This window comes from Grammomys surdaster, unplaced genomic scaffold (genome assembly GCF_004785775.1).
Source record: "Grammomys surdaster isolate TR1022 unplaced genomic scaffold, NIH_TR_1.0 125708, whole genome shotgun sequence".
NCBI lineage: Eukaryota > Metazoa > Chordata > Mammalia > Rodentia > Muridae > Grammomys > Grammomys surdaster.
In genome coordinates, this window is record NW_021620542.1 from 358,054 (window position 1) to 385,092 (window position 27,039).

The window sequence follows — 27,039 nt, forward strand, 5'->3', positions numbered from 1 at the left end:
TAGAGAGCTTGGCCTCTTGATCACCACAACAAAAATTGGCTTTTTCCTAAACCAAGGCCACCCTTGATATGGCCGCTAACATTGGGGAGCCTTCCTTTATGACAATATTACACCCCAAACTGACAAATGGTTGGTAACTTGAACATTTACAAGAGACTAGGATGGCTGTGAGTTAGCCCAATGACGGGATTATTGTAGGTCCACTTCCCAGGGGCCCACCCAATGCAGCCGAAAAGGAGTGCGTGGTGCTGGGAGTGGGTGCAGCCTACATGGCCTAAGACAGGGCTCTCACCCTCCTTTCACCCACATCAGAGTCCCTTGACGTTGCCCATCGTCGACAGCCTAAAGCCTTCGACCATCGATGTGACTCATCTCACATCAGTGTTTTGGGGTTGTGAACTTGTCTAAGACCCCCCATAATTAGACATCCAAATTCAAAACTCACATAGTTGGGATTGAACATAAGACGCCTTCTCTAACTAAACAGAGAAGGGGGAGATGCCAGAAGCCAGGACCCTCGCCCTTACCCTTACCCCCTACCTTTCCCCACCTGCACAATGTTCTCTGAAGCTTGGCAACTGCAAGATCCTGCTTAGCAACTGCAGATAGACTCAAAGCAGAGTACCATGTCTTCTTAAGAATAGCAGGGAGATCATAACTCAAGCAGTGTATCATATCTTCTGAAGAACTGCAGGTAGACCATAATTCAAGACAGTGTACCATATAGACCATGACATATTTCAAGGCACAGGCCAAGAAGATTTTGTACTTTTCCACCACCTGGACCCTCTTACCCCCTCCCCTTGTAAAACATGCTATAAAAAAACATTTCATGTTCAAAAAAAAAAAAGAAATAAAAAAAAAAAAAACCAGATACACTGAAACTATAGAAGAGACATGGGGCAGACCCTTGAATACCTGGGCATAGGAGAAAAGTTCCTGAACAAAACAGCAATGACTTATGCTCTAAGATGAAGAATTGACAAATGGGACCTCATAAAATTGCAAGGCTTCTGTAAGGCAAAGGACAATGTCAATAAACAAAATGGCAACCAAAAGATTAGGAAAAAATTTTTACCAGTCATACATCTCATAGAACACTAATATCCAATACAAAGAACTCAAGAAATTAGACTAAATTACCCTATTAAAAATAGGGTACAGAGGTAAACAAAGAATTCACAACTGAGGAAACTCAAATGGTTGAAAAGCACCTAAAGAAACGTTCAACATCCTTAGTCATCAGGGAAATGCAAATCAAAACAACCCTGAGATTTTACCTCACATCAGTCAGAATGGCTAAGATTAAAAACTGAGATGATAGCAGATGCTTAGTAGGATGTGGAGAAAGAGGAACGCTCCTCCATTGTTGGTGGGATTGTAAAATGGTAAAACCAATCTGGAAATCAGTCTGGTGGTTCCTCAGAACCTTGGACATAGTATTGCCTGAGGAGCCAATTATACCACTCCTGGGTATATACCAAAATGATTCTCCAACATGTAACAAGGACATATGCTCCACTATGTTCATAGCAGCCTTATTTATAATACCCAGAAGCTGGAAAACACCCAGATGTCCTTCACCAGAGGAATAGATACAGAAATTGTGGTACATTTACACAATGGAGTACTAGTCAGCTATTAATAGTAATGAACTTATGAAATTCTTAGGCAAATGAATGGAACTAAAAAAATATCATACTAAGTGAGTTAGCTCAGACACAAAAAGAACCCACATGGTATGCACTCACTAATAAGTGGATATTAGCCCATAAGCTCACAATATCAAAGATACAACTCACAGACCACATGAAGTTCATGAACAAGGAAGATCAAAATGTGGGGGCTTCGGTCCATCTTAGAAGGACCAACAAGATACTCATGGGAGCAAATATGGAGACAAAGTGTGGAGCAGAGACTGAAGGGGAGACTGTTCTGAGACTGCCCCACCTGGGGATCTATCCCATATGCAGTCACCAAAGGCTGTTACTGTTGTGCATACCAAGAAGTGCATGCTGACAGGAGCTTGATGTATAGCTGTCTCCTGAGAGGCTCTGCCAGAGCCTGATATCTATCGACGAGGATACTAGCAGCTAACCATTGAACTGATCACAGATCACAGTTTCCCAATGGAAGAGTTAGAGAGAAGACTGAAGGAACTGAAGGTATTTGAGCTCCATGGGGAGAGCAACAATGCCAACCAACCAGAGCTTCCAAGGTCTTAACTGCCAGCCTGCGTACACACGTGGAGTGACATATGGCTCCAGCTTTATATGTAGTGGAGGATGGCCATGTTAGGCATTGGGAGAGGAAGTACTTGGTCCAGTGAAGGCTGGATTCCCCAGTATAAGGCAATTTGAGGGTGGGGAAGTGAGAGTGGATGGATGGGTAGGGGCACCATCTCATAGAAGCAGGAGGAGGCAGGATGGGGTAGGGTTTCAAGGGGGAAATGGAGAAAGGGGATAACATCTGAAATATAAATAAATAAAAATATCTAATAAAAAAGGGAAAATATATTTTTTCCTTGGCATCATGAATTTAGTGTGAAACAGTCCTTCACAGAAATAAGATGGAAAGAATCCATTTGAAAATTTTTGTTTACAGGGAAATAAGACTTGACATTCACCAACATATTTTGATATTTTTAATAGAATTCTAGAAGGCTTTCATAGTACCTCCAAGTCACTATTAATAAGAATATAAAAAAAAAAAAGAGCTTCCATTGATTTCATTTAAGAAGAATTTTAGTTCTTTAAAAGATTTTAAAATAATTTTTTATTTTCCCTGTATATGGGTACTTTTTCTGCAGGTATGTATATCATATATGTGCAGTGTCCACAGAGGTCAGAAAAAGGTATCTGATGCTCTAGAGATGGGGTTTTTGAATATCTGTAAGACATCATTTGGGTATTAGAAATTGAACCCAGTTCATCTAAAAGAACTGTGAATTCCATCAACCTTTGAGCCATATCTCCAGACCAGAGTCAATTCTTAAAATCTGAAACATCAATGAAATACCAACAGAATGTCTTGAAAGCCAAAATATGTTTAAAGCCACACATATCTAGGACACTAAGAATCCTAGGAAATAAGAAGAGTAAGAAACTAAGCAGCTTCTCCATAATTAGGAAGGAAAATAGAGAACTTGATGAAAGTTCTTTCTCTTGAAACTTCATGTATCTGTAAGTAAAGAGGACTGAGTGCTTTCTTTTAGTGAAGATATGAGTTGGAACATTTCTTTTCTAACCTGTATCATACAATAAAATTTTACTGAAATACCACAAAACTGATCACTGTGTCTACTCTTTCAAAAGTGTCACTTTTCTTGGTGGTGACAAGAGGCTACAAGGAGCTATTCTATGGTGGATGATGGGGAAGAGATCAAGTTTCATGCTCAGGGTGAATGCGGTATTAGACGAGATCAACAAGCAGAGCAAAGCTACATTTAGCTGCAGGCTGCACCTTGGTTTTGCAATGTAGTAGTCAGAGATGCTGACTGAGAAGGATGGAGCTGAAAGTAATGAAGTGATATTTAACAAGGCAGGAGCACGGCTCAACGAGAAGAAATCAATGAGGCAAAAAGAGAATCCTCTTGAAAACAAATGAGGCAAAAATGGACTAACTCCCAGCCCCCTTCAGGATCCCCTTTGTTGTTGTTGTAAGCAACTAAGTCAGGCAAGCTGAGTTATTGTCATATTTCTTCCTACTGTGAATTGCCTATATTTATGTCCAGTTACAGACATGAAAAATAGCCCACTAGAAACATAATTGCCCATCCTCCTTACTTCTCAGCCCAAATTGCTGTTTATACCACACTGGTTCTAACTCACAATGTGCTTAAATGTCATCACTCAGTCAGCATCCAGCTTAAACTAAATGCATCATCCCATACCTGTTTTCAGAATATTGAGTTTGGAGTAAACAAGGACATTAGGACAGACATTGTGCTAACGGATAGTGGTAGAATTCACACACAAAAATTTTAGAACCTGAAGGGAATCTAGAGCAAAAGATACTTTGTGTTTACAAGAAAGCTTTTCAGTTGTGTAAGGTTGCTGAAATTGCAGTATGTCGTTTGATTCATTGTCAAGAACCTGTCCTAGCAAATACCTTAAAATTATGGATAAGTTTTAATTTCTGGAAAGAACATTGAGGAAACAAAGTATGGAGAGGGAGGTCTTGTTTGTAAAGAAACAACTTAATGGTTTGTATAAGTTGATTTTATATGCTGCTCATTTGCTAAAATAGTTACCTTTTAAAAGAAATTACATGCCGGGCGGTGGTAGTGCACGCCTTTAATCCCAGCACTTGGGAGGCAGAAGCAGGTGGATTTCTGAATTCAAGGCCAGCCTGGTCTACTGAGTGAGTTCCAGGATAGCCAGGGCTACACAGAGAAACCCTGTCTCGAAAAACCAAAAAAAAAAAAAATAATAATTAATTAATTACGTTAAGGGACTTGAGGCTCTTTAATGTTTGATATCATATAATGTAAAAATTGGGATGATTTGATGTCTAGTTCGTTCTATCTGTATCAATTTAATATTTTTTTCTCTTTGTCTATTGACCTAGTCCTTCCTGGTTTATTTTTGAAATGGAATGAGGATAGACACCATCTCAATCTCATTCTTGATTTCAGTGAGATTGTATCATGGTTTCTCCATTCAGGATAACACTGTCTGTGAGTTTGTCAAATGAACCCTTTATTATGTTATGGTATACTCCCTCCAAATCAAAAAAAAAAAAAAATGATGAAACAAACAAACCAAGTCCCGGAGAGTAGAGAGCTCCTTTTGAATTATTGATCAGTGTAGTTCCAGTCATTGCTGAAATTACACAGATTATTATTATTGTTTTTTGCTTTTCTTAGTCTCTCAGGGATTGAATCTGAGTTCTTATTGTTGAAGACAGCATACACTTAGGATGTAGGACTGCACTGATTCAAACTGGATTTGAAAATGAAAGCCTCTTTCTTGTGGACTAGCTTCCATTCCAGAAAGTACTATGTAAGCTGGCAAGGGAGAAGAGCAATTAAATTGTCCTGCCAAGCAGCAAGACCTATGATCCACAACAATTACCTTAAATAGCAAGATGCCCTTAAAAGAGCAAACTGCAGCACTCGAATGTCAGTGGAAACCAAAAACTGCCTAATTGGATGTAAGGCCTACTCAACAGGAGTTGCCCTAGTCTCATCACTTCAAGTTATGCCTGGTTACAGAAGATGGCCCATTTGTGCTCTGTATCCTCCATTACTAGGAGTAATCACTAACGTAAACCTTATAGATTCCAGGAAGTTTCTATTGTACTAGTTTCTTCATATCCACTAATTGTCCCTCAATTCTATTATCTCTCTCTGTAGTATGTCCTTTCCTCCTCCCCCAACAGACCATAATAAGAGGAAAATAAAGTCTTGTCCTACACTTAGCCAAATTTCCAAAGCTAGGAAATCCATGTACCTTAGAAGAGAATTCACTACTGTCTGCTAGAGAAACACAATTCCTTACTATATTCTATACCATATCCTTTTCCCACTCATAAGTGTAGCCATCAGTCTCATCAAAGAAGCCCATATTTACAAAAAATGAAGAACATCTCAGAAAACCACAAATGGGAACAATGTAGGGATAAACTAACTGGAATAACAATACCCCTGAATTTGTTAATGTGAAGGGGAAAGTTTTGTGAGGTCCCACTGATAGACACTGTGCTGGTTTGATTATCCTTGGTCCAGGGAGTGGTACTGTTAGGTAGTATTCCCTTGTTGGAGTGGATGTGTCCTTGTTGTAGAAGTGTGTCACTGCAGGGTTGGGTTTTGAGACCCACCTCCTAGATGCCTGGAAGACAGTGGTCTACTCTGACATGGCTCCTTTTAGTCCATGTCAGCCAGGGTCCTGCCATGCTCCCACCTTGATGATGACAGTGTACTGAACCTCTGAACCTGTAAGCTAGCCCCAATTAAATTTTGTCCTTAGTAGTTGCCTTGGTCTGGAACTGGAGAGATGGCTCGGTCTTTAAGAGCACTGCAGGCTCTTCCAGAGGACTTGAATTCAATTCCCAGCAACCACATGGTGGCTCACAACCATCTCTAATGGGATCTCATGCCCTCTACTGGTGTGTCTGAAGACAGGTACAGTGTACTCATAAGCATAAAACTAATAAATTAAAAAAAAAAAAGAGTTGCCTTGGTCATGGTGTCTGTTCACAGCGCAAAACCTTTAGATAGAAGTGGGTACTAGGGACAAGGGTACTGCTATGGTATGTTTCACCATGCTTTTGTTATTTGTTTTTTTGGTTTTGGTTTTGATGAGGGGGCAGTGTGAGTCTTAGGACTTTCAAAAGCAGTGTAACTCTTTAAGAGGAGCTTAATCAACCATCCTAGTAGTAATATAGAAATCAATGGTGCTGAGGGTGATTTGAACTCTGAAGACCTGGCTTAAGAGGTTCAGTGGAGAAGAATGTTAGTATGTGGCCTAGGGATTGTATTTGTGATATTTTGGTGAAGAATATGGGTGCTTTTTGACATTGCCTGAAGAGTCTCCCTCAGGATAAAGTAGAGAGATATAGATTAACTCCTTCGACAAAGGCAGTCTCAAAAGAGCCTTGTATAAATTTTGTTGTGTGGTTACTAAAGTTCAATTTTATGAAGAACATTTTAATGAAAAGGAGCAAGCTGGAAAAGGAAAAGTACAAAATGTATAGTTCAAAATATAAAGGTCTAACGGGAAATAGAATGGAGCTGAATTCTACATTCAAGGACATTAACAGATTAAGGGAGTGATGATATCAAAGCAAGATCCCACACTGCTATGATTATTGTTTATGCGTTAGCTGTTAAACAATGGACTTGGTTCTTCTTTTCATTTGGAGTTTTATTCTAAAATGAATTATAATTCAAAAATGTAGAGCATGATTGTGACCCACATCTTGAAACTGAAAGATAGGCTTTTGATCCAGAGCTTGAGAAATAGTGGCCATGAAAATCTTAGGTCCAGGCCTGGTAGTACACTCCTTTAACCCCAGAAGACAGAGGCAAATTGATTTCTGAGTTCAAGGCCACTCTAGTACATATTAAATTCCAAGTAGAGAAAAGCTTAGGTCCAGGCATGTTGGTACATGCTTTTTAATGACTGCATTCAGGAGAGAGGGCCGTGCATATCTCTGAGTTCAAAGTTAATCTACAGACCAAGTTAAAGGATAGTCAAACATAGACAGTGATGGAGTTGGCAGCCAGAAAGCTTGTGATAATGTACTAGAGCAAGGGTGGCATGTTCCAACTCCAGTAAGCAACAGAATGGAGCAGTTTCAGCCATGTGTCTCTGGCTTTAGAATCAAGAAGAGTACTGAAACAATTGATGATGCTAGTAAGTTAAAACTAAGAAATTAGTGATTAAGAAGAGATCATCATCACTGAGATGAAATCATTTGGGAAATATTTTCTGAGAGTACAAAGAAGCTGTCAGAGATAGCTAAGGATGTACCTCTTGCTGCAGCTGAAGTTGGTATTATGAAAGAGTCACCCAGGTGGTATTGATTTTGAAGGCATGAAGGAATCACAGAAAGAAGCTGAGGCTTGGTGCTATGAGAGGCCATGGAAGGTCATTTGTGAAAATGCAGTCTCAGTTGCAGTTGAAGGCCCAGGACTAAAGTGGTCATGCAAAGAAGCTGAGCCTTGTCACCATGAAGAAAGCCAATAGGAGGCTATTGGTGAAGCTTAAATACAGTGGGAAAACCCTGTGTATTAGAGACGCCAGTACTGTGGTAACCAAAAACAGCAGGAGCAGTGGAGTGGAGTCAACCAGACACTGGTGTGCTACAGAGAGCAAAGCTGAAGATATGACTAGAGCTCTTGGAGTATCCCAGGAGATTATGTGTGTATCCCAGACACTGTTACAAGAAGCTTTAATGTTTAAGTTATCTTCGATATTCCAAGATGTTAGAGATTTCTTCACTAAGTTAATAAAAATTGTGAACATAGAGGGTACCAGATATAAGAATAAATCATTTCAGAATTTTACAATCTCACTTATTATAAGCTTAAAATTCTTGCAGACTTTATAGTTTTCAATATTTTATATTTTCTATGATATATATATGCAACATATGCAATAAATATATGCAATATATATAATGTTTGTGTCTGTTTATAATATCTAAAATTATATATATATATATATATATATATATATATATATATATATATATATATGCAGCAGACTTAGCTGGATATATTTTAGTTATTCTAAGCATGGACCTACTTAGGTTAGATTTACAATCATGGCTGTTGGATTTCTGGTTTTTTTTTTATTTAATTTTATTTTCTTATGTATTTAGTTATTCACATCCTGCTCACTACCTCTTTTCCAGTGACCCCTTCCACAATCTTTCCCCCTCCCCGTTTCCCCAGTCCCTCTTTCCCCTTCCCCTCTCTACTTCTCCCCTCAGCTGGTGGGGCTAACATTGGATATCCCTCCACTCTTGCATTTCCTGTAAGTCTAGACACTTTCTCTCTCACTGTAACCAGCCCACACAACCCAGCTAGTAGAACATTTCCCATGTTTAGGCAACTGCTTTATGACTATAATATGTAGTATATTGTATACCCAGCCCTTTATGATATAGTTTTTACATGTATGAATTTTTTTGTTTGTGAACACAATAATTTTATACATATTCATGATTCTTCATTTGCTTTGGTAACAATCCAAGTCTCTCATCACTTATTTATAGCATTTGCAGCATCTACATTGATCTAGGTTCCAATTTTTTCTTATGTTTCTACTTACTTTACTTGCGCTTCAGTGTTCATTCTACATATTAATTTTTTTACTGTAATTTACATTGTATTTTCCCAATAGGTGACTTTCGTTCTTCTTTATTTGAAGCAGAATTTTAGTAATCTAACTAAAAACAAGAGAAATATGCCTTCAGTGCTGATTAAGATTTCAAAACATTCTATATAGTGTTAGAAATACAAAGCTAATCCTCTAAATGGACACAAAAATTAAAGCAAAAGAAACATTCAATGTCCAGAAATATGATTTATAGCCTAAAGACTACTTTAAACTTTTGTTTGTCAGGATTGTAATAAATACTCATATGATGGTTCTCAGGAAGTTAAAATTGGATCCATACGGACAAGGCTGTGTGGAAAATTATTGACTAGTCTTGATAGAAGCATAAAAAAAGAAAAGGTTGCTATAATTTGAGCTTTTATAGTATCAATTCCTCTTTTAAAGACTGAGAGAGAGAACTCAGTCCAAAATCAATGGATAGTAAATATTTTCCCCAAACTTTACTCTAAAATGAAAATAGATTATTTTCTGTTTTCTTTAACTAAAAGATCAAAATTATCAAGTCTCAACTCCAATGTCAGTATGAAATGACTTTACAGTTTTGGATAGATTTTACTTCCTGTCTAACCAGTGTAGGTTTACAAGCAGAGAAAGCATATTAACATTTGAAGTATACATTTACAAATTTAAAGTCATGTTCAAATGCATGAATTAACTTAATGTTTGATCATAATCAGAACTTTGTCATAATGTTTGCTATAGACATTCTATTTACTCCTACAGAGGAGTATTGATAAACCAGAAATAAAAAAATTGTTTTGTAAATATTTGATAATCATTTAAAAATAATTTTTGAATAATATTAGGTTACAAATCATCAATAATTTTTGATTGATTTTGAGAAGTCTTTAAATTGGATTTAGTTAGATAGAATTGTTCATGAGCACAAACTGTTTGTTAAGCAATATCTATCATGTCTAACTTCAAAAATCTCTTGAAGTAAATGTCACTTTTAAATATTATATTATTACCTTTTATAATTAATATTCATCAATATCCTAGATTGACAACTACCACAATGATTTATCTTAAAACAGCTTTGTTAAGACATAAATATGTTATATATAGTCATGAACCACTTAAATATTAAACAGGAAATATTTTTCAAGGAAATATTATTTAATCTAGTAACACAGTGTACTTTCAAAACCTGTCTTGCAAGCTAGAACCAAAAGCAAACTACAGAGGAAAGGGTGTGTTGGCCATACAGTTCTGTGCCATGGTCCCTTACTGAGGAAGTCAAGGCAGGAACCCAAGCAGTAACCTGGAGCCAGGAAGTGAAACAGGTGCATGGAAGGAACACTGCTCACCGACTTTACCCACATTGCTTAATCAGCTTGTTTCTCATACATTCTATCATTAGCTTCCAAGGGGTAGCATTGTCCAATGGAAAATGAGCTTTAACATACTGATCATTAATTAATAAAATGTACTGCATCCTTATAGGCCAATCTGATAGACCCATTCTTCAACAGATAGACTCTCTTCCCAGATATGTCTATGCTTATTGAAATTGACAAAAGCACCACATTTGCTGTTTGGTAAGAAGTTGAAATTGTATATGAAATGCTGGAAAGTATATATGCACATATATACACTTATATACATATATACATCCTAGATTCATTCTTTATCATTCTTAATGTATTTCTTAAGAACTTACTCATGCATATGTTGGTATATCATTTGAGAAATTTGAGTTAAATGAAATTAAAGTGTTATAAACAAGATAGTTCAAAGGTAACATTGCTCAGCTCTCATATGAATGTTTGTCGGGCAGGAAATAAAATCAAGCATCACAGGAATTACAAAGAAAACATAGAATTTAGTTCAGTCGATAGTAGACATTAAACCTGACCACCAAGGATGAAACAAAGAGCTGTTAGAAGGACTGATGAAAACAATTACCTGGAAACTGGGCCAAACTCCTTTTCAGAGAATAGTTCTATGTCTTTCCCCACACAGCGACTCAATGATGGTGCCAATTTTACAGCAGAAAACTGATATATTTACTTAAGCTCAGAAGTAGAATGTCATCTAGATCATCATAAATATTGCTGAACATGTAGCTGAATATTAGCACAAATCATAACTTTTAGGTAAAATCATCTAATTATAACCCTAACATGATAAGAAAATGACCTGAGAATGTATAGTACTTTGCCTCCATTTTAAACATTTTTTTTTCAAAACGTATGATGCGAACATTTTCTTTTTTTTCTTTTTTGTAATCTTTAATCCTCTCAATGACAGTATTCAAGATAAATTGTTTTCTTTTTTTGTATCTTTACTTTCTGGGTAAGTCAAACATTTCACAAATTGACATATCTGACAGATACCATATCAATGTGAGGTATACCTTTCCAGAGGTGTTATTGCAAATTCCTAGTATGCCAGTTATCAGATGTACCAGACATCCTCCCCTCAACTTAGCTGTCATCCCTTTTGTTCATTCTTTCTTAGCAAAGGAAATGGGCATCATTGATGATTACCACTGTGACGGCTGAATCGGAACACTCTGTGCCTTTTAGCTGAGGACTGCTAATCCTGTGGAGTTCACATTTCACTTCACTGAATTTTGTCAGTGACTAGAAATAATTTTTATCTGAAAAATATGGTACTGTTTCTTAGAATAAACAATGATATTAAAGAGGGTTTCAGTTGTTCAAACAAATTCTGAACAGTAGATGCATTTTTCATAGAATCTCTACTTAGAACTAGAATTTTCTGCTTTAGATTGCAGATTCATTGAAATGCTATTTATTTGTCCCAGTTGTGGTTTAAAGAAATTCACTTAAGAGACGAATTAAAAATTAAAGCTACAGAACCAGAGCTAGGATGTTTTATTCACTCGGCTTCACCTTGGAGATGGTGGTCACTTAACCATAACTCAAATATTAAAAATAGATGAAAAATCAAAATTAAAATTTAAACTAAACTTTCCTTTTTCTATAAAGCAAACACTTGCTTCTTAAAAGGCAGAGTGAGCTTGAACTTAAAAAATTGACTATTATGTTTATTCAAATCAGTCTTATGTCTTTTGTATAAAATCCATCTATTTCATGGAATTTTTTTTTAAACTTTCTTCTTCAGGTCTCAGTTTTCATGTTGACTAAAGGCTATCCATGATACTCATCTGTGTTGTGACTACCCTCTTCTTTATACCAAAAACATTTATTCATCTGAATTATTCTTTGTTTTTTTTTAAACTAGTTATTTAAATTATTATACAATCTAATATGCTTTATGCTCACTTTTACTTAGCACTTTTATTTAGCACATATATGCATACATATGATTGTTTTTCAAGATTTATTTTATATCTAAATATGTATATGTATGTGGGTATCTGCCATTGAATGTGAATTCACATGCAAGCCAAGTAGGCATCAGATCCCAAGTACCTAGAGTTATAGTGGTTGTGAGTCTCCCAACATGGCTTCTGGGTACCAAACTCTGGACCTCTAAAGAGCAGCATTCAGAAATTACTACTGACATATCTCTTTATATGAGCCATTGCTGACAGCCACTTGATACATCTTTTAATTACTGCAGTATAGAATGCCTAATATAGGATCTACAGTGATATCTGAATCTTTGTGAATCTTTTCTAGATGTTAGCATAAATATAGTGATGAGTGTGGGTATTTTGTAAGTAAGTAGGTCATGATATAATCAGATTTCTTCCTGGGCTATTTAATTGATTTTTCTTTGTTTATTTATTTATTTAGAGAGTTGTTCTTATTTTTATTATGTATCTAATACATGGACTACTTATTCTCTTCTAAGCACAGAGCTTTACAATAGAAATTTAATATTGAAGTATCACATACTACTTGAAGAGTGCTTAGATTCAATAAGATACAGTACAATAAGCCAGGTACAAGGAAGAAAATACTGCAGAGGCTTTCTGCTATGTGGATGTAAAAATATTGATCTCATGGAAATTTATATGAGAGTGGTGTTTGACAAAGGGTGTGAATTCTGTGCATGGCAAGAAAAGAATTAGAAAAACAAGTAAACGGCTACTAAGTTAAATTCAGATAGGAGAAATAATTGATGGTATTCAATTAAACAGCTGAATGACAACAAATAAAGATATCTTATAATGAAATACCAGAAAAAACATCTTGAAAAATTTCGGCACATATTAACCATAATCATTCTGATATACTATGACATTTTGAAATAATTTTTAGATATGTGATCTACTGTTATGCAAAAGGGTATACCTGTAGCCTTTTAGTAATATAAAACTCTCTTTCCAAATATTATAAAATTGATATTTATGTGACAAAAATGATGACAATTTTATATAATAAAGGTAATAATAAGAACAACTAATCTATTTATATTTAATTTATATAATGATTAATTTATCTAATACATAAAGTGTTTTAATGCAGCATATATTCTTTTTTTCATAAAATTTCATGGTTTAAGAAAGAAACAGATCAGGAAACTGAAAGATGAAGCTGCCATTAGTTGGATAATGAAGTGTGGGGAACAATAGCTAAAATGTTTATCACATACAGAGAAAGATTTTGTGCACTGCATGTCCATCAGCTGACAGAAAAATACAGGATCTTCTCCTATAAAGTTTCCATTCTAGTAGCAAGAGAAAGACACTCTAATAGTATTCATAGAAATTCGATGATCACGGTCACTATATAAAAAGTAAGACAAAAAACAAACAAACAAACAATAGAGTTTACAAGAAGTTGAATGAAATGCTCAGAGACATCAGAGTAGAAGAACTTTGTGAGCAAAATATGAGTGAGATATAGGGTTAGGGGTACACATTGATGATGAACTAGTGTTGGAAATCTGCAGGAATATATTCTGTGACTGCAAAGGTTTCAGAAATAGAAATACAAAATTCTCAAAGAAAAGATTAGAAATTACAACAACAATATTATTACAGGGTTGTTTTTTTTTTTTGCCTGATATAGAGATAACTGATAATCTTCCACATATATATGGAAGACTGAGTCATTGCTGGTGGTAAACAAAGTGTTGAAGTCATAATGGAAAGCAGTATGGAAGGAAGTTTTGCAAAAGTCTGAAAGTACATTTACAAAAGAATCTAGATTTAGCACTCTTAGCCATCTATCCAAATGATTATAAATCCTACTATGGAGATGCTTGATTACCCAGATTCCCTGCTGATCTTGGCTATTTTATTAAAATATATATTACTTGTACACTTATTATTTGTTTGTTCTTTCCTTTCTCACTATTGCTATTGAGAGGTTAGTGATTTTCTTCTTAATCATGATGAATCTCTGTATAAATCCCTACTTTCCCCTTTGAGTATAACATATTTTTATAAATATTCTACACTCTTTATTTGCAGTCATGAACTGCAATAGGTTGTTTTTTCTTTTCAAATCTTGATTTTCTCTTTTATTTCAAACTGCTTTTTCAATTTTAGATAGCAATCATTTTCTTTCTGAGTACAAAACATCTAATTTTATATTTATATGGCTTTTTATGTTTTCTTAAAAATCTGACAATATTATAATATGTTCATTTATATGAGTGAATTGAATTGGTAATTTTATCTTCCAGTTTTTAAAATTGTATTTTTGCTATCTTTTCTAGAGTTTTTAAAGTTTTCTTTATTTTTGTTTTTAATTATTTTAATTTTGTTTCATGAGGACTTTTATTCAAACAACAAAGGCTATATCAGAAATATACTATGTATTCTTCTTTAAAAAGATATTACAAACACCAGAAATAAAGAAAACATGCCACTGAGTGAAGAGAGATTTAGGAAGATGTGAAAAAATAGTCCTTTACTTTTCTATTTTCTGAGAACATACAATTAAACATATATCAATCCCATATGTTTTGGTCTTAAATCATATATCTGCTACTTGATTTAAATAATTTAATGCCAGAATAACATAAAATTGACAATTTTTTTCAATTAACTGAATTTGATAGCACACTAAAGCCATAAAAGTTTTATGATATTTAATGAAGTGTATGCATATACTGAAGAGTTTGAGAACAGTTGAAACTAAATGCAAATTAGACACAGATAAGTATTCCTCAAGTCCCATCCCAAAACTTTTATCCACACATATGGTGGTTTGAAAGAAAACACCACCCTTGGGCTAATAAGTGGTGCCACTGTTAGGAGCTGTAGGCTTATGATTATGGAGTAGGTGTGTCATTGTTAGAGGATGTGTGCCACAGTTGTCTTCCTGCTGCCTCGGGATCCAGATGTAGAAATTGCACCTCTTTCTGTAGCACCACATTTCCTGTCATGCCAATAATGGACTAAGTCTCTGAAACTATAAGCCAGCCCCAATTAAATGTTTTCCTTTACGAGAGCTGCCATGGTCATTGTGTCTCTTCACAGCAATAAACTAAGACAGAAGTTGGTACCAGGAATAAGGTATTGCTGTGATAACCCTGAGTGTATTTGTGTTCACAGGAATGTGGACTTTTGGCCAGAAGACCAGTGAAATGCTTTTTGTGGGCTTAATTTGTTGTGCTTCCATGCTAGCAGAAGCATGGAAGATCAGTGGTGCAGTAGATGACTTAAACTGTAGGTACCTGACCAAAGAGGTTTCAGAGGAGAAAAATGTTAGTATATGACTCAAATACTGTTAGGATATTTTAGAGAAGAATGTGGCTGCTTTCTGCCTTAGTTTCAATGTCTGCCTGAGGCTAAAGTGAACTACGGATTGACAGAAGATATCTAAAAAGAGTCTAGCATTGACTCTGCCATCTGGTTATTAGTGTTCACTCTTACAAAGATTTACAATTAAAAGAAGCAAGTTGAGCAAGGAAAAAAATACAAAATATACAGTTCAAGAAGAAAGGAGCAAGAGGAAGAAGAATGGAGCTAAATCCTGTTTTCAAGAAGATAAGCAGATTAAAGAAAAGCTTGACATTAAATGAAATGAGAGAGTGTTGAACTCAGGGTAAGATTCCATGCAGATAAACTTACTACTTGTTATAAGGAATTAAACAAAGCTTAAAGTTGGATGTGGTGGTGCACAAGTTTAATCACAGCACTCTCTAGGAATAGGCAGGAGATCAAAGACAGGCTGGTCTACAGAGCAAGTTTCAGAACAGCCAATCTTAAGCAGTGAAGGTATTCATTGTAAACACAAAGCTGGTGAAAATGGAAATGAAGAATAGGACATAATCTAGCACTAACAAGCAGAAGAATGTGGCATCTTTGGCCACATGGTTCTGGCTTTAGAATCAAGGCTAGAATAAAGAGGTTCTGGAATCTTTTAGAATCAAGGCTAGAATAAAGAGGTTCTGGAATCTTTTTGAATACCTAAGAATAGTTCTGAGGCCAAGCATGTGTCATGCATGTCCCCACATGGAGGCCTAGAGAACACCTTGTGGAAACTGTGAGGGTAAATTTCCTATTGGCTTTCGAGACCTCAAAACATTGGAGATGCCAGAGTCATAAAATACCTCCCAAGGAGAGCTGCTAACCATGAGGGGAACTAGCCCAAGAGAAAAAAAGGGTTGTGATAAACAAACCAGAAATGAGTTGGAGATCTGAAGAGTATTCTGACATCAGTGTGGAGACTCAGAGTTTGGCACACATCAGTAGTATCTCCACTGTTTTTCTTTCTTTTTATCTTTCTTTTTTTTCTTTTTTTGTTTTTTCTTTTTTTAATTTCAATTGATTATGATATTATGAATTCAATTGTTGACTTAATTAGTAAATACTCATAAATAATTACATATAGTTAACATACAACACATGTATACATATTCTCAAATTTACCATTATGTTTTCATTTCTCCTCAGACACATAAGTGCTATAAATATGAGTCAAATTTTAGAAACCTCTGAAGCTTTAAACTTTAATATAAATATATAACTTGGGTGTTAGGTGAAATCTATTGCTTCTTGATCTGTATTCTCTTCATAAATATTTGCTTTATTGTGTACAGTATCTTTTTGTTCTGCTCAGGCATTTTTAATGTTCATGTTCTTAATATTCTCTTTATTGTTTTACTATTCATCTGAATAGTTAGGAATTATTTATTGGGTTGTCACATGTAGAAAAAAATAAAACAAACAAGCAGACATGATTGAGTGATTCAACTTTTTAGTAACTGAAGTTGAATTGGCTCAATAAGGTGTGCATTTTAATTGATAAATGATCAATCACAAGACAGAATTTAGTAGTCTCTGCATCCCAGAATGCATGCTTGATCCTTCCCTAGATCCTCTTGGTAGAACATATAGTTTAGTGAAGAAGAACCAGGGTGTTATATCATAACATTGATCATGATTTCTTTCTTTAAATAAGTGTCAGGTCCCTCTTCATTTACCCCATTTTCTATGTGTTATCATTTCAGGTGGCTTTAAGACTGCTTCTTGAAATGTAAGAGTTTTGTTGAAGCAAAAATTCTTTATTAATATTGTCATTTCTCCTCCATTTTAATGAATATACTTATTAGCAAATGTAAATGTGTGCCTGTTTTTGTTTTTGTCATAAGGTTTTACAGATCTTGGAGCCCCAGTTTCATTGCTGCTTGTCTGCTATAGCTTTGAAAACTAGGCAGTCACTAATCCAGATCACTAGCCCTCTGTGATAGATGTATTTGAGCAGTATTTGCCTTTGAGATACTACTGCTCTTGAACAACATCTAATGGATTGTACATTAGATGCATGTTTTGTTTATATTACTTTGGATTCATTGACATGTTTAAAACTATAGCCTTATATTATTTAGCTAATGAAATAAATTAAATTATTGCTACTTCTTTTTAAAATATCATTGCATTATTAGATTTCTTTTTCTGAAACAAGACCTGGTTTATATTCCAGATGCCTTTGAATTTTGTAGTAAATATTACTTAAATTTGCCAAGTGTTAGAATTAATGGCATGTGCAATCATTACGAGCTCTTTAAGTGTCTTTTCCTGTTGTTAAAAACAGGATTTCATTAATGGTGGGCAAGTGTTTTGTCATTGAACTGTATTACTGATCCTGTAAATATTTTCTCTTGAATATTGTTTCTGAGATTTCAGTTTCATCCTAGAGATCAAATATAATCTCACAGACTACTTCCTGTTTTAAATTTCCATCTGTTTTCCAGGTAAAATTAGGTTTATTTATTTGATTTATTCCCATGTTAATTAAGCATTTTCCATTTTCTACAGTCTTTAACATGTTCAGAGATATTTTTATGACTTAAGTTTTTGACTCCATTTAATATTTTATATATATAATTAAGTTTTTCATTCTTTTATTCTTTTCATGTTTATAAATGGTATTTATCATTGGTTAAAATAGATTGAATATTCCAATATAGCTCATAAAGAACATTTTAAAGACACACTAAGAATCACCATAAAACTCAGAAATATATGAAATGCCTTCCTACAGGTCAAGTAAAAATTAATATTTATTTTTCAAAAAGGAATTTTTACATGTGTTTTTTTTAAGATTTATTTTATTTCCTATTACATGTGTGTATTTATTTGTAGGTATGCTCATGGGGATGCAGATGGCTCTATAAGTCTGAAGACAGTGTAATAACCTTAAGAACTGGCACTGTGAGCTGCCTGACAGGAGGGCTAGGAACCAAACATGTGCACTCTGCAAGAGTAGTATGCAATGCTAATCAGTGAATCATCTCTCCAGCCCCCAAAATTAAATTCTTAGCAGCTAATGGAGATGTCTGCTTTGTCTCACACTGGTCTTTCATTTGGCAAAGAACCACCTTTTTAATTTTGGCAGATGTAGAATGATTTTGGATTCTGTACTGGCCACTGTGATGGTACAGCACAGAGGATCTGGTACATCAGATGTTACCGAGGAGGAGCAACCTTTGTTGTTTTCACAGACACTTTTGATGCATTCAAGCTGCACTTAGCAGACTGAGATTTCAATGAAACTTTTAGTGTGTTTTGCACATAAGATATTTACTAGTGAAAAAGCTATGGAATGATAACCAAAGCAAGCTTAGTTCTATAAGGCTAAATGCTAGGACACTTAGATCCTGAAAAGCAGATGAGATGGTTCACATACATAAAGTTTATTTTTGAATTGGCCAGTCAATGGCCAATGAAAACTGTCCATCACTATACATTATTAAACAGGAAATGATTCCAATACTATTATATGTTGAAATAACTTAAGAAAGCCATTCCTTTTCACATTATTCAATCAGATACCCTAATATCCTTCTTATGATGCATGCATTTTTAAATTTTATGTTTTTTTGCGACATTAATATATTTGGCATAATCAAGTTTCCCCACTTCAAATTAAAAGAAAAGTAAATTTTAGTTTTATTTAAAATGTAATTACATCATCAGGCAGTGGTGGCAGACAACTTTAATCCCAACACTTGAGTGGCAGAGGCAGGTAGATTTCTGAGTACGAGGCCAGCCTGGTCTACAGAGTTATTTCCAGGACAGCCAGGGCTATACAGAGAAACCTTGTCTCAAAAAAAGAAAAAAAATGTAATTACATCATTTTCCCCTCCTTTCCATACATTCTCATTCAAATTCATGGCCTCTGTTTCTTTGCCACACACTTTTATGTGAGATACATATAATATAATACAGTATAGTATAGTATAGTATATATAATAATATAATATAATATAATATAATATAATATAATATATATTACATATATGTAAATGTATATGTATAAAAATGTATATGTACAACCAAACATTATATATATGTGTGTGTGTGTGTGTGTGTGTGTGTGTGTGTGTGTATGTGTGTGTGTGTGTACTGAATCCACTTTATTTTGCTTATATGTGGATGTTTTGGGGGGACTGATGTTTTCTCTCATAATGAATAAATAATATCTGTACATCATGTCTATCTGTCTGTCTAAATTTCAATAGTTCAGCATCTGCTGATATGATTTCTCACAGGTCCTAGACATCTTTGAAGAAGCAAACAGGGCTTTTGTGGGCACAATTAACGTTGAGCCACATCCAGAGTCACATGATTTGTAAGTTCAGACAGTTTGTCTGTAAAGTCCTCAAAAAAGTAACTGGCTAGCACATTTATTTCTTTGAGCTCATGACTGTGATGCTATGATTCTGTTTATTTTTGGCACATACAATTTTTTTCTAACTTTATGACGTGTACTCTAGCCTAGGCATTCACATCCTTATTCTCTCAATGCGCAGTATTTCTTAATTAATGAAATGAAAGCCCGTGTTTTCCCACAAGAAGATGCTCTATCATTCCTTTTAAATTTATCTATATGAAAAGTATCTACGAAGACGTGAAAATATTTCAGTACTAGTGCCATACCTTTTACTTATAAACTTTAGATTTTTTTCAAGAAATTTTAGTATTATCCATAAATCAGGAAGAAGTGCACTTCAAACAGACATAACAACATGCCGCAGTGCTATTTGAGGACAGGAAAAGCGCTGGTAACTGATGCTTGTGAAAATGTGAAGACACTGAAACAGCATTTGCTTATAAAATGTTAGCAATTTGTCAGAGGTTCTTAGAGCAAATATGACCATTACACATGTGGCCTTTGTTATTGTTTCACACAAATGTATTTTACATACTTGCTTGTCAGTTTAAGAGACTTTTAAAAAATATAATAGTAAATGATTCCTAAAATAGACTTTATTTTATTATGTGTGTGATATACTTCAATTCATGGCCATTTCAATCACACTTCTTGTTTATATGGCTTATGTAAACACAGTCCATATTCCATAATTCCCCATAAGCAAGACATATGAACATAGTTGCATCACTACATTCGAATTCAATCCCTTTGTAAGCAATGCTGAATATTAGCTTGCTAGGCATTCTCTAAAGCGTCCCAATATGTTTGGGTATTTAAGCAATTATGTCAATTTTATAACTCACTTGTTTTTCAACCAGAATATTTTTTTCATTTTTGGCATTGTTGTTATATTAAATGTATTATTGATCTCTGTTTTTGTAAGTTTTCTCAATAGTGTTTTGATTCCTTAGAATGTACCTTGTATATTATCTCTATATTTCTATAATTCTATTCCTATCTGAAGACTCATTTCAAACCCGTGATTATTTATGGGGTTTTGAATAATTTTCCATCTGTCATTAATACAGTTTTTGCAATTTATTTTAATCTATTTTTAACATTTGCTTTTAATTTAAGAAACAATTCTACATATTTTTTTTAATATTTGGAAATATGTGTGCTGTCGTAGGGTTCTGTGAAGCAAAATACAAATTCTAGTTTATATACAGTTCTCAACTTTTTGATTCATGTGCTTATGGGGCACTTGACTCATGTTTTGAATGGTAATTGTTTTCTTCTTTTATCACTTATCCTAAAATCAGTACAAGAATAACAAGGTTTGCATCTGAAAAAACAAAATGAGCCATCACAGAAACATTCCTATATGGCCACAATAGTCAACACACACACACACACACACACACACACACACACACACACACTCACAAATAAAAGCTAGAAGAAGCTCGGGATGTGGTTTATTTAGGCAATTTTGTTCAATTCGTCACAAAAATATTCTAGATGAATTCTCTTCTGTTTTTACTACTGTACCAAGTAAATAAGTGTTCTTATGTTCCCAAGCATTTACCATATGTGAGTACACAAATATATCTGAGCTATTTGACCCCACTTGACCACCTAAAAATCATTCATTTTGAGTGCTTTCTGTGAGTTGTAATGTGTCATATTAAAATTATTCATATACTATGTGAATTTCCATTGAGGAAATTTTTTGCCATTTTATTGTTCACAGTCTATTCAAATAAAACACATTGCTATCCTTCCCAAAATTACACTTGGGACAAGTGTTGTAACATTTCTCTCTACTTGAAATAATCTAATACTAATTCTCAATAGGGTGTTGCATAATGTTTTTCACATTCTCAACTTATTTTTTACACAGTACTCTCCTTAAAAATTGTTTAAGGAAAACATCCTGCAGAAGAGACAAAAGTCAAGGATAACTCTGCTTAAAAATGTAGTAGCTGAGGGGGTTTGCAGCCCCGTTGGGGGAGCAACATTATCAACCAGCCAAACCCCTCAGGGCTCCTGGGGACTGAACTACCAACAAAAGAGTACACATGGAAGGACCCATGGCTCCAGCTGCATATGTGGCAGGTGATGGCTGGTTGGATATCAATGGAAGGAGTGCCCCTTGGTCCTGTGAAGGTTCGATGTCCCAGTGTAGGGAAATGCCAGGGAATGAAGACAGGAGTGGGTAGGTGGGTGGGGGAGTACCCTCTTAGATGCAGGGGAAGTGGGTATAAGATAGGGGGTTTCCAGATGGGAGTCTGTCCCGGAGAGGAGTAACATTTGAAATGTATTAAAGAAAATATCTAATAAGAGAAAAAAGTGTGCATCTACTTTTCCTGAATTAATTTGACTTAAAAGATCCACTAACCAGTCCTTCTCCAAAATTACTTCAGTATGTAGATCGTTAAATGTAAGGTGTACTTTAAGTTTATGACAAACATAAAATCTGAGCATTTAACTATCTACGTGGAAGAAGTTCAAAGCTACTGTTCAGCTTATATTCAGCTGCCACAATGTTGAGTCTTTATGAGGGTAGCTTCTGATATTACTAGGAAACAAAATCTTACAGCAAATTTTCTGTTTATCTTGCTTTTAGAGTCTGTCTGCACTCTTTTCCTAAATGTACCCTGAGCTTTAGATATGGTGGTGATGTGTGGGTGGGTGTGTTCACAGTTTACAACTGTACTTCCAAACTGCATTTTGATTGATTTTATTTTTTTTTGTAGTTTTTTCCATCTGTTGTAAAGAGAAGTTTCCTTGATGAAGGATACACTCCATGTCTGTTTGTGTGTTTTGGATCAAATAATTACAAGTTTCTATTAAGGATCAGCCCTGGAACAACACAAAATAAACATTAAACTTACTGAACATGTTTTACTTAACTGTATATAATTGTATATATGTATATATTTTTCATATGAATACTTGTATATACATTTATATATACACAAAAACACAAATATGCTTGCAATAACAATAAATGAATGAATATTACATAGATTTGAAGAAGAATATATATGTATATATTTATTCACATATATATCTATATATACATATACAAAAACACAAATATGCTTGCAATAACAATAAATGAAAGAATATTACATAGATTTGAAGAGGAATAACAACAGGTATTTGGAAATGCTAGTAGAGATGAAAGGGAAGGGAGAAACATTATTGTGTTTTAATTTTAAAAAATTAATTTTTCTTCTCTAAAATTACAAAGATTTGGAGAAATATATAGATGTTTGTTTTTCATTTGAGCCAATTTCCAATAGATCATGTGTTTTTATTACTGTTTGTGCTAGTTCACATGCAGAAAAGCTCTTACACATAAAAATCTTATACTTGCATGAAGGGTAGGGTATAGGAGAAAATATTAATGAAAGTGTGAAGGGCATATAGTGTGAAGGACAATTAGATTTGAGTATTCAGCAATATACTGGAATTTTCTTGCATTGGAAGAGTTTCTGCTGGAGCATTTGTTATAAAAGGTGGGGTATACAACACATTTATCTTTAGTGAATCTCCACAGAAGAAAGTCTAAACATCATTCACCACTGTAGGAATGAGCTACTATAAGTGTAAGAAACCATCATTTATAATTTCTCTATAATGACAAAGCAATGAAACATAAAGAATAAATACAAATAAAATTTAAAAAAACTATCATTTGAATTTTCACTTGCTTATAATGTCTACAAAAGAAATTAGACAAAAGATTTCTAGAGCGTAAGCTACATTGACATTGGGTCTCAATTGAAGTGAATGTTATTATTTAAGAAAACAGATTGCTAGTCATCTCAAAATTACATGAAAAAAATCTGAATCCAACTTGTTGCTTTATTTAAAAAGCACTATGGCAGCAACTATAGCTCTGTCAGCACTAAGTTATGGGATGTGCAGTGTGGTATCACAGTATGGTAAACCGTCTTCATTATTATCTGAACTTTCACATTAAGAATTTTACAAGATATTTGTACCCAACAAATGGACAAAGCTTCTGACTTCTGTGGTTGAATTAGGGAAAAACTGGAAGAAGCTGAGGAGGAAGGCAATCCTGTAGGAGGACCAGCTTTCTCAATTAACCTGGACCCCCAGGTTCTCTCAGACATTGCACCACCAATCAGGCAGCAAAAACCAGCTAATATGAGGCCCCCAACACAATAAACAGCAGAGGACTGCTGGGTCTAGGTTCAATCAAAGAGATGCAGCTTACCGTCAACAGATTGGAGATTTCAGGGAATTTAGAGGTATGTTGGGGTGGGGGTTGGGGACACCATAGTGGAGAAAGGGGTATGGGGAGGAGGTATGGGATGGGGAACAGTCAGAGGGTGGGCCAGGAGAGGCATAAAATCTGAAGTGTAAAAATAAAGATTAAATAAAATTTTTAAAAAAGAGTCTTATGATATTTCAAGATATTATTATTTTTGTACAGTAATGTATTTTGTTATAAACTAAAATCTAAACTTTATCTTTAAGGTAGAAATCTTAAATTATTAACTCAAATATATAAAGTCAAACTAAACAATCACATTGAGCATTGCTTTATTTATGAAAAATATTAGCTTATTTAGAAAGTATTTGAGGACAAAATACAATAGAAAATTAAAAATGGTCTACTTACACTTAAAATTCTAAAAATCAGCTTTACTATTTACAAATATGGTCATATTCATTCTCCATTTGGCACATACTAACATGATGATAAAATGTTAAGAGTTACAGTCTTAAATTTTAAACAAAAATGTAAAATTCAATATATACATTAATTAAATATTTATTGTTTCTTCTAAATATGTACATGTACTAGAGATAAATAGAAATCTTTGTCTTTAAGGAACAATTTAACACTTGTAGGCAATTTAATGAAAACTAATACTTATAATATCAATGTTATGTTAATCCTTACTAGTGGATATGCATTCCAAGTTAAACATGGTTGTTATTTCTAAGAGAAAAAGATATTTCTGGCAGAGGGTAGGGGATTGAACTTCTCTTTAATTCATTTTGAATTGTTGTATAGACAGGAGCACAATTTCACAAGACGAGTATGCTTCCTAACCTATGCTGCACATGCAAATTATCTACAGAGATCTGCTTGTTAAATTAAAAAATGTTTTTATTATATAAATCAAGATGCTGCCTTTACTTTCAAATATGACATTGTTTAGAATAAATGAATTAGTTATTTAATTAATAATTTCAAAGCATTTGGAAGATTACATATTTTTCTTTTCAACGCATTTCCCCTTTAAAGAATGTATGCATCTTAAAAAGAATTTATATAGGCTAGCAGAATAAATGTATATAGATCGTCACTAACTGAAAATTCTTTTTTTTTTTATTTTTAAAAATTTCTTTTATGAATCAAATATCTTTATCATATTATTTTAAGAATTAAATAACACATTAAGATATTTCATGTTTCTTTTGATATTTGTACCCCTTAGTACCCTCGAATATCAGTAACACATATTGAATAATATCCATAACTCAGGATTCTATCTCTAATGCTCGAGTACAAAATAGTTTTGGAAATTAAACATAGTAAAAGAGGCAAAACACTAAAGAGTGAATCATAAAGAAATATATTCAATAGCCATTATATGATACCACCTGACATATAGTGAGAGTATTCAAAATGCATTATATAGCATTATATAACTTCTCTAATAATTAGTTTACTTAAAAAAGATTACCTATGTTTCCATAAGAAAATTTTACAAATCTCAATATAGAAAAATTCTTTGAAGTTAAACCTTAAGAAAATGATAATTTCATGCACAGTGAGAAAAATTATCAATAATGATATTTCCATGAAGTTTATGGAGTATGCTTTTTATATTTTTCAAATGCTAATGTTCATCAAACATGATAATTATTTTATAATACATTTCATTTACATTTATATATCCATTTCAATATATAAAGGAGAGTATACCACAAAACAGGAATATTATCCTGTAGGCTCATCTATACATCAATTTAATGTTAGCTCTTAGTGTGAATGTTTCTATGTCAACTTACTAAAAATGATGTCAGAATCCTCTATACACCTCCGTTTTCCTAATTCTTTGCCATCCTTTAATTGATATCTGAGCATTGACATCTATCTATTCTTTTTTTTTTAATTGTATTTTTTTTTATTAATTTCTTTTTTTTTTGAACATGAAATGCTTTTTTATAGCATGTTTTACAAGGGGAGGGGGTAAGAGGGTCCAGGTGGTGGAAAAGTACAAAATCTTCTTGGCCTGTGCCTTGAAACATGTCATGGTCTATATGGTACACTGCCTTGAATTATGATCTACCTGCAGTTCTTCAGAAGATATGGTACACTGCTTGAGTTATGGTCTCCCTGCTATTCTTAAGAAGACATGGTACTCTGCTTTGAGTCTATATGCAGTTGCTAAGCAGGATCTTGCAGTTGCCAAGCTTCAGAGGACATTGTGCAGGTGGGGAAAGGTAGGGGGTAAGGGTAAGGGCGAGGGTCCTGGCTTCTGGCATCTCCCCCTTCTCTGTTTAGTTAGAGAAGGCGTCTTATGTTCAATCCCAACTATGTGAGTTTTGAATTTGGATGTCTAATTATGGGGGGTCTTAGACAAGTTCACAACCCCAAAACACTGATGTGAGACGAGTCACATCGATGGTCGAAGGCTTTAGGCTGTCGACGATGGGCAACGTCAAGGGACTCTGATGTGGGTGAAAGGAGGGTGAGGGCCCTGTCTTAGGCCATGTAGGCTGCACCCACTCCCAGCACCACGCACTCCTTTTCGGCTGCATTGGGTGGGCCCCTGGGAAGTGGACCTACAATAATCCCGTCATTGGGCTAACTCACAGCCATCCTAGTCTCTTGTAAATGTTCAAGTTACCAACCATTTGTCAGTTTGGGGTGTAATATTGTCATAAAGGAAGGCTCCCCAATGTTAGCGGCCATATCAAGGGTGGCCTTGGTTTAGGAAAAAGCCAATTTTTGTTGTGGTGATCAAGAGGCCAAGCTCTCTAGTGAGAGAAATGAGGGCAAAGCCAGGCATACCAGGAACCCTTCTGGAGGGCATGGAAGTCTAGGGGTAGACCGTAGGGGGAGGCAGGGGAGCTGACAGCTGTGTCAGTCTCCTGCGGAGTCACTTCTGGATTCTCTGCAATTTTCAGCTGATGGTAAT